General features: G+C 35.0%; 1 pseudogene; it reads right to left on the reverse strand.

The window, feature by feature from the left end:
• Window positions 1–3,359: 3,359 nt before the first annotated feature.
• LOC149995887 (ferritin, heavy subunit-like) lies at window positions 3,360–3,851 on the reverse strand (annotated as a pseudogene).
• Window positions 3,852–9,172: the final 5,321 nt, after the last annotated feature.

The following is a 9,172-nucleotide window of genomic DNA, read 5'->3' on the forward strand; positions in this document are numbered from 1 at the left end:
CTGCATTCACAGCTGGTGTATAGATCTTTTTGATTTGGCTTATGTCCATAAAGCTGCTTCTATTTTTTTGGGCAACCTTAGGGAGACTAACATAAACTTTAATAGAAGGCACAACAGAAGTCAAGAAAAACCATGATTCCCATATCTATGGCCTGCCACTTTCATCATTAAGGTGATGAATCCACCAAATTCCTTTTATCTGTATGATCAGACACTTGAGGATTGTGAGTATGTGTTTTGTTCTATTCTTATAGGCATGCTAAAGGAAAAGATTACGGTCTTTCTCATATTAGAACCACACCAAGGAATGTAGACAAATTTCCACAGAACGTCAAGTGTACAGTCTTTCATTGCGACACAAAAGAAGGAAACTGTGAATACATACCACTATTTCGAATTATCAGTCTATTTCTTGGGAAAGAAATGTAGAAAGATACTTTGAATGCATATTTCTAGACATTCTATATTAAGTAAAATTATCATTGCTTTAGGAAGCATTATCTCCCTCTCTCTCTTTTTTCCTTTAGTATATTAGTGCAGTCTGTGATCTAACACAAAACACATTACTGACTTCTGCACTTGCTTTAAAGATTTTTGTTTTCTGCCCTTACCAAATTATAAAACTGTTAAAAATAGAAAGTTTTTATTTTCCTCACTTTTTAAACTCAACGTGTACATGAAGTAGTACCTAGTAAAATCATTTATCTTGAGGTTAAAAAAGTTATATATTTTTATGTATTATGGATAATTTAATAGAGTTACTTTTCTTCACTGTAATGAATACAGTTATGAAAGTAAACAGAATTACAAAACAAAAGAAAACAGCAAAAATAGCAGTACTTAGTTTTGTCACTATTGTAATTCTTAAGGTCACATCCTAATATTGCATGTTCTTTATCCCTGTTTATGCAAATTGCACGAAAGATCCCAGAACTCTGGGTCTCTGCTCACCTCCTATTTCTTCTTATTGCTCATAATTGTTTACACTTTTAATACTCTGAGCAGATATCATTAATTTATATCTCATGTTTCCTAACTAAAAAATGTTACAGTATATGTAATTTATAATTCAACACGCATCATTAAAAAAAAATCCTAACTTATAAACTCTTCTCTGAACAATCAAGTCTACTTAAAGTCCAAGAAGAATGCTATCTATACATTTTAATTGTGGAAGCTATTTGTTGTTGTTTTTCCTTCTTAGCCTTTCTGCACATTGGCCCAGAATATGAAATGGGCACATTTTCTTCCTCATTCCTGATTTCAAAATAAATCTCATTTTTCCTTCATAAATGTCCCTAATTAGGATAATTGCATTAGATTCTGTACTATGCAATCTTTCTCTCCATTACTGTCATCTTCTAGCATTGATTTCATTTCTCTATAGTTCTCAGACTAACCAAGTGCCAGACTTAATAAATTTTAAGAAATACTCCTATCAAAGAACATTATCACAAAATGTTTGATTATAGGAGATTAAAGAAAGTTTCTTAAACATTTAAAAAATAATAACTTATTTTTTAAAAAGCTGTAAATATTCAAATATCAAAGAAAGAGAAACTAACGAAAATAAAAGACAATATAATTCTATAAAGTACATATTACATATAATATATACTCATTAAAGACATGAAAATAAAAATGCCAGTAATAAATTACTCAGGGATTCTTCTCTGTTGAGGAAATATAAATATTCCAGTCATAACCAGAATAATTTTTCTATAATGTAGGCAGATCGGTTAGATCTACGGGACGCTGAGTTAAAATACGTCGTAATGAAAACATTTTTATTCATCCTTATGGCCAGATAAACATAGAAAGATACAAGAAGATATTGATTTTTGTCAAGATTCTGCCTAAGAGTCTAAAGTAGTCCAAGATAGCAGTATTGGGTGATAATATTCATTTTTAACCTGGGTTATCCTCAGCTCATTTTTACACACTTTCTACCCAGAGAAAGTAGTAGAATCTTTTACAATTCAATAAAAACTAATTCCACAAATATTATTATCTGGGATGAGGGTAAAGGTATGAAGGCTGACAGCTATTACATCCATTTTCAATATGGGTAAGACCATGCTCACTAACAGAGATGTAATATGAACTGTTTCAAAAGTTATCCCCCCCCAAAAGTATCTTTTATGTATGGTATATCTTAGTTTCATATGCGCCCTTGTTTCAGCTTCAGATAGATAATTTTGACACAAGATTGGCAGAGTGAATAGAAGGAGCCAGGGAAAGACAGTTTTCCTGTAATGATAAATTATTGTAATAAAGGCCTACTTTCTTCTTCCTGTATTTCTATTGCTATTTGATAGATGGCAAGAACCTACACTCTAAAACTGGCTTTGGCAACTCATTCTAACCCAAAGAAAAAATTGATTTCAACATCTAAATCTGTACTTTTTCACATAGTGTAGCAATCTAAAATTTTGGTTAGTTTTAAAAACTGACCTATTATTCATTTCAACTATTTTTAAGTCTGACTCACATATAAAAACATAATAGAATAAAAATAATTCTTACTTTGAATTTTTATCTGAAGCACTAATGAATACAAATACTTTTGGTAAGGCTTTAATATCATGTTAAATAGTTTGAGTACATATAGAAACATTTATATGTGCCATGGGAGACCACTGACTACATAATGTGATTTGGAGAAACCAAGAATCACACTCTGAACTCATCGTGTTCTTGACCCAGAATGGCCTCATGTGAACCCTGCAAACCAAATATGGACATGACCGATTCCGTGGCCCCCACCCTAAGTCTCATGTGGTCATTCATGTGATTTGGTTCTGATTCAATGTCTGGAATTGGTAGTGCAATTTATGGGCTCTAATTTCCAAGCACACACACTATTTGCAAGAAAGATTTGGAAAGCAAGAATATGAAAATTTCAAATTCTGTTGTTAGAAGCAGGGACATTTTTCTCAACAAGAAAGGTTCTCCAAATATACAGAGGTGGGCAAAAGAAGCTTTGTGGTTTTGAGTATGCAAAACACAGCGTTTATTTCCGTAAGACCACCTGTTAGCATACTTTTGCTCACCCCTGTACAGGTAACATAATTTGCGGAGGATCAAATAATAATAACAAAAACTATTCAACATCATCACTTTTGGCTGTCTAATGTTGATATAATCATTTGTACCCTTACCTTTCCTTCTAAAATAAATACCAAAAAATTAACTACTGTATAACCATAATATAATTTTTTATAATGCAAAAACAGATTTATTTGTATACACAACAGGAAGGAAAACAGTCTCCTGTCAAATGGAGACAATTAAGATTCTTAAGTAGCTGATTCTGGGACCTACTACAGTGGGAAGACTTGCTTTGTTGCCTTTAGGTGTTAAGACTGTTCAGCAGGCTTTTGAAATGGTTCTTCTCGCTGGGCTTGCTTTTCTAATCCCTTATGATATGCAAGCGGGTGTTCCAGATAGTTTGTGTCCCTCTTCTGTTTATCCAAGTACTTTCCCATGAAGAGTAAGAGATCCTTATCACTGTCTTCAGAAGCGCGGTCTTCAGGTCTTGCAGAAACTGGGTTAACTTGTTCTCCAACTCCAGAGCAGACTCTAGAGCTTTTACACCAGTTCCTCTTAATCACCAGAAGGCAGAGTTGACCCTCACGTCTTCTCAGATATCTTAGGAAATGATTCCCATGCTCCCTCTTCACCTCAGCTTGGTCTTCAAAGAATGCAACAAAGAGAGGTGCTCCCGCGTCTCCATTGTAATGACAGGACATAGATAAATAAGCATCACTGATGTGCAGCTCATAAACTGCCATGTGATTAATAGCAATCCCACACTCTTCAGAGATGAGGTTCTTAACCTGGGATGTCATCTCAGCTTTACTGGTATGTAATCTTTCCATCAAAAGGCTTCAACCAAGTTATTATGAAATATTAAATACAAATATGACTATAACCATTTAGTCACATACATTAAAATCTTTGTCAAGACTCTTGTTTTGATATTATTAATTATATAAACATTCATTCAATAATGAGAAGAAATACACAGAGGAAAAGACTTTTTCACGTGATGTATATGCATGACAGAACAAGAAAGGAAAGGTCAGCAGATACAGGAGTGTTTGTTTTCCTACTTGTCAAAAGATCGTAGCTGGTCTTTGTTACTCCTCTATTTCTTTCATACCACACATCCTGAAACTTCAGCCAGCAACTCAACTGTTAAGAGTTTTTGCTTTGTGAGGTGACCTGTATCTTCATTCTTAAGAGAGCTGCCTATCTGTTGGTCTTGCCTGTGAAAAGTGGCTGTGCTTTTTTAAGGTACACCATTTGACTTAGCATAGGAGGGATTAACCCAGCATCTTATTATGCACTGACCAAGAAACAGACTCAGAGTCCAGAATTTAATTTAAAATGTTAGTTGCAAAATAAAATTATTAAAGAAGTAAAAATACTAACAAGGAAAGGAAGGACAAGAATCGGTGTGGTAGTAAGCCAGCTACCATAAAATGCTAATCAGACTTAACCTTTGGAGAATCTCTGGGAAAGAGTAAAAATGCGTGTCTCCATTTTACACTACTATTGGGGTAAGCATCATTGATTGGGGGCTGCTCCTTGGTGCTATCATCCCTTAGCATGTATATTCTTTTACCAAAGCTGGGTAGGAAGCTAGCCTTTCCAAAAACCCACTGTGAGATGACCTTCTGATTCAGGGATGCAGGTACTGACTGATAGAAATCACCTGGAGCATAAGAAAGGTACATGGGATATCAGTGGGGCATCACCAGCATGTGTTAGTTACAGTCTGGGGTTCTCTTGGGTTTAAGTTATCGTCCTCGTTTCCCTTGGGACAGGCAATGCAGATTCCATCACTGACTCCGCAAGCATAGGGCATGGCCCTGTCACTCAAGAAACCACAACAGCAGCTTAGCAACGGGATGTAGGTGCTCCTGTCCCATTGTCCTTGCTTTCTCACATCATTAGATACTAATTCAATTCGATGGTATGTATGTCTGCTGAAGCCCAGATCAAGGACCGTATGAAGAGTGAAAGGGGCTAGAATAGCAAGTATCAGAAGTTTTCACATATATTTATATGAAGCATAGAGAAAACAAAAAGTACAAAAGAATACAGGGCCATTACAATTGATACCATAGAAAAATAAAGGGTCATAGGAGACTATTATGAACAATTACGTGCCAACAAACTGTATAACCTCGAGGAAATGGACAAATTCCTAGAAATATATCTACATATCCCCATACAACCTATGAGGACTAGGTCATAACAAAATAGAAAATCTTTGCAGAACAAAAATGAGAAAAGAGGTTAAATCAGGCTTTAAAAATGATTTGCTCAGATAATTAGGCTATTCACTCATTTCCCTGCTTTACCATTTATTCTCTTCAATTATGGCCATGAATCATTCTTGTCATGCAATTTGAGTTTCTAAAAGACAAGTATAATCAGGGACTTTCCCATGCAGAAATTCTTCAGCAATTATAAAATTCAAATATTGTCTCGGAATTCTTCACTGTACCAGTCAAGCCGCATGGAGCACTGTAGTCCCCAGACTGCCTACTGGCCTCCCGAAACCCTACTTTCCCATTCTTTCTCCTCTCCCACCTTGATCTCATCTCCATCAACATACACGTCATGGGTAAGAGAAAATATTTTGATACCTTTTACTTTACGCTTCTATAACATTCTAAATTTCGCCAACATCGACAAATCATAACACTCGTCGTCGGCAGCCGTCCGTCTCGAGAGACGATGGTGTAGCTTCCTAAGAGTCTATCTGCACCGCCGAGAATGGCTGTGCAGTCCGACTCGGGAGTGACACGGTATCTGTCTCCTCCTGTGTTGAATCGACATCTTGCAATGACGCTGGAGTGTCCTCTCCAGTGAAGCTGAAGCTACAGAGCCTGGGCAGGGTGATATGGAGGGTCTGCTGTTGCCCATGCAGCAGACCCCCCCTCTCTTCACAGCTGAAGGGCCCAAGGGAAAGACGGAGTCAATACAGCTTGGCTTCAGGTGCGCCGCAGGAGTTGCCGGTGTTGACTACAACGTCAAACCACCTTAGGGACTCCGGCTCCGGATTTTCTGTCGGGGTTTACTCCCTTAGCCTTTCCCAGAAGAGGTATGCCGCAAGGCAGTGGAGTTTTTTTGGAGTCAGAGTTTTCCTTCTCTGAAATCATAACACTAATACTATATTTATTTCTTATTTATTTTTCCCCAATCATGTAATCTCTATACTTGGGTTCAATGTTTCTTTTATTTATTACTTAATCTTGAGCACCTAACAAAATTCCCTTAACAGGTTAAGTAAGTGTGGGTAAGTATATCCCACGAGCAATAAGAAACCCTTAAATGACTTTGAAAACAAGAATGGTCTGATGCAATTCGTGTTTTTGAAGTTTCTCTCAAACTGACACATAGTAACAGTGAAATCCTGAGGTGGGTGGGGTTATCCAGGTGAGATGGTGGCTCAGACCAGGGAAGTGATAGGGTAATTGAAGAAGTTGAACAGATTCCATAAATATTTAAGTAGTCAGATTGTTAAGACAGAACCAGAGTTGAGGTGTGGAATAAGGGGAAGGCAGATAGCCAGCTTGAAAAAAAATGGAGTTCACTGAATTGATAAAATCAGTTACACAATGATGTCAGTAACCTAAGGAAAGAGAGGAGAGAAGCAAATTTGGATGCTAGTAATTTTTTTGTGTGTGCTATGTTGTATAGAATTAGACATTCTAGGAAGAGTTCTAATGTTATGTTTTGTTCTTTAAATTCAGTAAATATTCAAATACTATTTAGAATTACATACAATATATAATATATATCTTATTAGTTAACACAAGCATATTTCTAAAGCATATTTTATTCTATTTTAAATTGACTAAGTAGTAATATTCTCTCTCAAATAACTTCATTCAATGCACTGAAAATAATTCCGGGGAAAGTTACCATTCGAAAGGTAACTAACGCTGTTTTTCAATTTTACTTTTCTTGCACTTAAAAATAATTTATAATCACAGGTGAATATGCATTTTATAACTAATTATGTTTATTCATGAGAAAGATATTTTACACACCCCCAAAATGTTTCCAGAATAGTCTGTATTCTTGTGTTTTTACCACTTAGTTTTGCCTATTTTCAACTGTAAACTCAGATTCAAATAGTGAGGCTGTGCTGCCATCTGCTGGAAATTATGGGAAATTACCTGTTTTAAATAATAGAGTAACAGTGATGTGTACTGCTTTAAATTAAAAAAAAACTCCTGTGATATTCAGGATTTTTTTTATTAAAATAATACTACAGTATACAAAGGTATATGTCAATATATAATAACATTTTCTTTACTTCTGACTAAACAGTCCATGAGTTCTTATTTGCTGTTCTCTGTATGATCTGATACTTTAATCTTACTTTTTTGGTAGTAGCATAGGCATTCAAAAATTAAAATATGATTTTAACTGAAAAGTAATGCAAAAATTTATTGAATATTTACATTCAGTAAAACAAAAAACAATCTAATAACACCTGGGTATATAAATGGAAGCAAATAGCAGTATGCAGAAGGAGGAGAATTAATGATTCAACATGGAAAAATGGAGTTGGGGTTTATATGTAGTGTGCTGATTTAGGATACAGGAGTAGGATTTATTTATTTTTGATCATTACTCTGAGAGCTAGCAAAGGTAAAAGGTCCTTCAGTATCAGCGATGCAAAAACTGGCTGACAGAAATCACCTGGAGCTTATTAAAGGTCCCGGAGCTATCAGTGGGGTGTTGCAAAGGTCACTAAAGCATTGTAGCTCTGATTCTTTGCATCTAAAATAGGAATCGTGATATACGTCACAGTACTTGTGCAAAGGTTAAACTGATAAGTAACTGAAAAGTAATTGCATAGTTCATATGTTATAGAATGCATAAAAAAATGTGGCAATAAGATTTGTTTGGATAACAAAACATTGTAACAGGGTATATAATGCTTTTAAAATATTTTTTTAAATCCCACAATCAATTATAGACTTTTTACTTGATACATATTTAGTATTCTGACTAGAATATATCAGTAATAAAAATTGCTTTTAAGGATCAGGTACAAATAGGGGAGGAGGATATTAAGAGGCTAAATAGTAATGAAAAAATACAATAAAATTTAAAAAAAATTATATTTAAAGGTCTAATCAATAGACTCGATTAAATTAATCTCATAATTTTTTTAAAAAAGACTGTTTTTAAGTAGTGTTTACTTTTGCTTTCACTGCAAAATGATGAATAAATATCAACTTGGTGATTTTATGGACCAGAGTGGATTAAGTATTTTTCAATTACAATAATTCTCCAACTTCTGTTTCATTGGACCATGCTAAAATTGCTGTTTCTAATGGTTCTGATTGCTGCCAAACATTTACAATCTATTCAATTGTTTCACAAAGTTCCGTCTGTAAATCTCTGGTGGTTTGTGTTTATCATATTTACTTATGTTACATTCTTTTTTGTTGTTGTTGTTTGTTTGCTGGTGTGAAAAAAACACACAAACTCAATGGCTTAATACAACACAAATGTATTATCTTGGGGTTCTCTAGGCTACCTCTCCAATGAAAATCTCACTCTCAAAGTCAAGGTGTTGGCAAGATGGCCTTCCTCCTGGAGGCTTCAGAGTGGAGTCCATTTTCTAGCCTTTAGACCTTCCATTGACACCACCTGTGTCCTCATCTGGGGCCTTTCCATCATCAAAGTCAACAACGTTCACGTGTTTGGCCAGTCTCTTAAGGCATCATATTTTCCTCTCTCCTCTTGCTGTCTGTCTCTTTTGCTTCTAAGTACACTTGTGATTTCCTAGGACACACCCAGACAACCTCCTAACAGTTAATCACATCTGCAAAGTATCTTGTACTATGTAAAGTAACAGATTCATTGAATATGAGTTGCCATTAAAATCATAATAGCCATTAAAAATGAGATTATTTTCTGTAGTGAAAAACTCTTAAAGATCAGAGTTTTATTTTTTCTCATTCCTTTCTTATCATTCACCTGGCTTATTTTCAGTGGAATATAAATTTAAGTGCAGCTGAATTAGTAAATAGATTATTAGTATCTCTCTAGAAATATAGAGAAAGAGAAGCAATAAAAATAGAGGGAAAAATTCCTTGAATTATTTGAAAAGCATCACGTTAAGTGAAATAAG

This window comes from Furipterus horrens, unplaced genomic scaffold (genome assembly GCF_987537825.1).
Source record: "Furipterus horrens unplaced genomic scaffold, mFurHor1.1.pri manual_scaffold_12, whole genome shotgun sequence".
Taxonomy (NCBI): domain Eukaryota; kingdom Metazoa; phylum Chordata; class Mammalia; order Chiroptera; family Furipteridae; genus Furipterus; species Furipterus horrens.